The following is a 3,805-nucleotide window of genomic DNA, read 5'->3' on the forward strand; positions in this document are numbered from 1 at the left end:
TTTCCACAAGGCGTGTCTTCTCAGCATTAGCAGGATGCCAGAAAGTGACATTGCAGCAATAGAATTTCATGAAAACAAAGTATTTTCGAGAGAAGAACAGAGAAAAGGACTTTTATTAGGTATATCAACATTGTGGTGTAACAGCTTTAACAGACTGTTGCATGAAATCTACTCGGTTAGTAAGATTTATGAGCTGTTATTTTGAACAGTTTACATATTTTAGCAGATTTCAATGCTTCAATAAATAAATAAATCCATAATTAAGTGAAGCCTTTCTTTTACAGTAATATTCTAATTATTAAAATATAAATATTTTTATGACCACAAAAACAAGGCTATTTAAACTCTGCATGCATATTATATTTTTCCATCTTAGAACAAATTAAATAATACATGTGATTCCTCTGGATATTCCCTTTTAGACATCACCATGAAGACAAATCAGTGTGTTTTCCCCATGTTTCTCTGCATTTCTCTGATCTTGACACACTGGGACACAAGTTCAGCTTGCCACATAGGCTCTCATGATGAATGTGAACAAGCCCCATTTGTACCTGGTTACAACCTGGCGGGCGAAGGCTTTGATGTTGTCAAGATGCGCCGTAAAGGTGCCTTTTTGATCAATGTCAAGTCACACATGGATAATGGCACTTGTACAGTCTGCAAGAACCGCTTTCAGGGAGGGCAGATGCAGAAACTTCCCTCGGTTGTGAGGGAAGTTCCTTCAGCCGCTGCAGCAATCAGCTTTCAAGTGCACTTCATCATTCTGTCGACTCCCTAATGAAGAGTTCAACATCACTCATCAATAAATGAAAAATTGACCTTAGCCTGGATGACATAGGAAGGGTAATTTTGGGAGGGAGCCATTCAGATATTGCTGTTTGCCCAATATCAGAATGCAATGGATAAGGCAACATTCGCCCTCCATGAGCACAGTTGCACATATTACAGGTAAGTCCATGAGCTCATGACTCCTTGATGTTTTGTGTTGCAGTGGGCCAACAGAACAAAAGACTGTGAAGACCAGACCATCTCTCAATATCTCTGAACATGCATACAACCTAGGGTGACCATACGTGCCATTTTCCCAGGACGCGTCCTGGGAAAATGGCACATATGGTCACCCTAATACAACCTTTCTAGATGATTAGGATAATTGTATAAAAGTTGCTACATGGATCTATGTCCAAAACATACAGTAATATATAATTTAGGTATTAGCACATGATTAGTCATGAACTCTTCTTGTGAAGTGATACCAAAATTATCCTACTCATTCTTGGTACTATACCAAGATGAGAACATTGGGAAATCCTCTTTAGCTCTATATGTGTGAGGTGCAAAAAGTATTTGGACACTTAAAGCCACACTTAGGGTAAGTTTACAACATGATAAACATGATAAAAATGGAAAAGTTTGTCCTTTGCGTTTTTTGAGAGGTCAAAAATGCCTTAAAACGCTGTATTATGCACACCAGGCCAGTAATTGGCAATGATACTTTTAAAGAAACACCACGCAAATATGTAATACACGTGCAGATGTCACCATTTTCACAAATTTGAATTTGTGTTTTAGAGGAAGACTTGCAATTTGAAATACGTTTTCAAAAGTTTCAGTTCTCAGAACCCCAAAACACCGTTGCCTCATAAATAAATGGCCAAAATGCATACGTTTTCTTTAATTGAAAATGGTGTTGTGTAAACACCCGCTCAGAAATGTCTGATTCAGGGGTGTCAAACTCGGCTGCTGTAGGGTCACAGTCCTGCAGAGTTTAGCTCCAACACACCTATGTTTAGTTTTCAAGTAAATCTAAAGACCTTGATTAGCTGCTACAGGTGTTTAATTAGAGTTGGAGCTGAAGGGCTGTGGGTCTCCAGGAACTGAGTTTGACATCTTTGGTTTAATAAATTGCATGGATAACAAAATGTCAAAACAAGTGGAATCTACACACAATTAATGCAAATAAGTACTTTCCTTTGACTTAATTGGGTAAAATAACACTGAAAACCAAACATAAGAAAGTTTTATTTTAAAAACCACATTTACAGAATGCTGACACATAACTAATTATTTTTTCCATTTGCAGTTACAGAGTTACAGACCACCCAGAGCTCAGCACTGAATTCTCAAAACATCTCCAGCGACTTCCGACACAATATGATGTCAAAACCAAACCCCTGTACCGAAGAACTATAGATACTTACGGCACTCACTACATACGTCAAGTCCATCTGGGAGGGCGAGTGAGGCGAGTCACAGCTTTTCGAACTTGTCTTGCAACCCTGAAGGGCTTCTTAGAGACTGATATCGAGAACTGCCTGAACATCGAGTTAAAGATTACTTTGGGGTTCCTTCCAGCTAATGCCATGCTTTCCAACAAATGCTCTCAAATCCTTAAAGATAACATAGGCATGGGATTCTACCAGGGCTTCATGACACACAAGATAGAGGTGCTGGGAGGTGAGAAATACTTTCCAGACCTAGTTTTAAACCAAAGCCTAGCTGAAGCATACTCAAACTGGGTGAAGAGCTTGCATGACAATCCGGAAGTCATATCATATGCAATTTTCCCTCTTTATCATCTGGTGGCCGATTCTGAGGTTAGTGCCAATCTGAAGAGTGCAATAACAAAGTATATAGAAGAAAACATGCTTTCTGTAGATCAAAAGGAGAATCAAGAATGCTCACAAACACCACAACTGCTGTCCTATGCTAGCCGGCCGTGGCAAGTTAGAAGTGTTTGTTCTAGGTGCCACAGGAATGAATGAAGATTACTTCTCAGCCACTGATGGTTTTGTGAAAATCTGGTACAATGGTATATATAGGGAGACTGAGGTGTTTATGCATGATAATGATCCAGAATGGTACACCCTTTTTAATTTTGGATCAATTGAGTTTGGTCATGAACTCATATTTGAGGTTTGGGACAGTGATGTAAAATTTGATAATTTTGTGGGGAGATGTGTGGTCAGACCTGAACATGGATCCCGTTCACGCAGGTGTCCGTTACAGAGAGGCATCTTTTATTTCGCCTACCACGCTTCTTGTGATGCTCACTTGACAGGCCCCAGGTGTAGCAGATATTCACCACAAACTTAAGACCTACATTGTAAGGAATGTTTCTACATATTACTTTTACATAATTAAATTTAGTGCATTTATGGAAAATAGGGTTACATTTGCAAACTCTCACATTTTCATTATTAATTAGGGGTCCAAGCAGCAAACATGCTTGAACCCTATGTATTTGTAAGGATTTTCTTATTAATAGGGGTCAAGCCCTCTCTTGTAATAGTGTTTTTTTTTTATTGTTATTATTCATCTTCCGCCATGGAAGTCTATGGTAACCCATAGCTCGTATCTCAAACCCTCTAGTGCCACAACAGCTCAAAATGTAACTTTTTAGCTTAATACTTTTGAACCATAAGAATAGGAACAAAATTTTTTCAAATTTAAAAATTATTCTTCAAATTCCTTCTAGACCGTTGCTCTTGTATTCACAAAAATCTAAAATGACAGACCATGCTGACAAATAGTTATGGAATTCAAGTAGATTATTCTTGATTAGTCTCTCCACAATGCTTTAGTGTATTGAGACAGAACCTGGTAACGGTCACCATAAGCATGACCTGATAGTACCTGCATCACTAATGCCACCTAGTTGTCAGGAAATATGAAAAATATATATTTTTACTATAACATTTATCTACGTACATTTATATGCCTACAGTATTTACAGAATTATTACAAGCCATTTTATTATGTCATGTATCACAATGCAGCTGTACAAGCTAATAAAAATAAT

At 38.0% G+C, this 3,805-nt stretch overlaps 1 pseudogene; it reads left to right on the top strand.

The window, feature by feature from the left end:
- On the top strand, positions 1 to 3,805 carry LOC107669656 (perforin-1-like; annotated as a pseudogene).

Source organism: Sinocyclocheilus anshuiensis, unplaced genomic scaffold (assembly GCF_001515605.1).
Source record: "Sinocyclocheilus anshuiensis isolate Anshui unplaced genomic scaffold, SAMN03320099.WGS_v1.1 scaffold80, whole genome shotgun sequence".
Lineage (NCBI taxonomy): Eukaryota > Metazoa > Chordata > Actinopteri > Cypriniformes > Cyprinidae > Sinocyclocheilus > Sinocyclocheilus anshuiensis.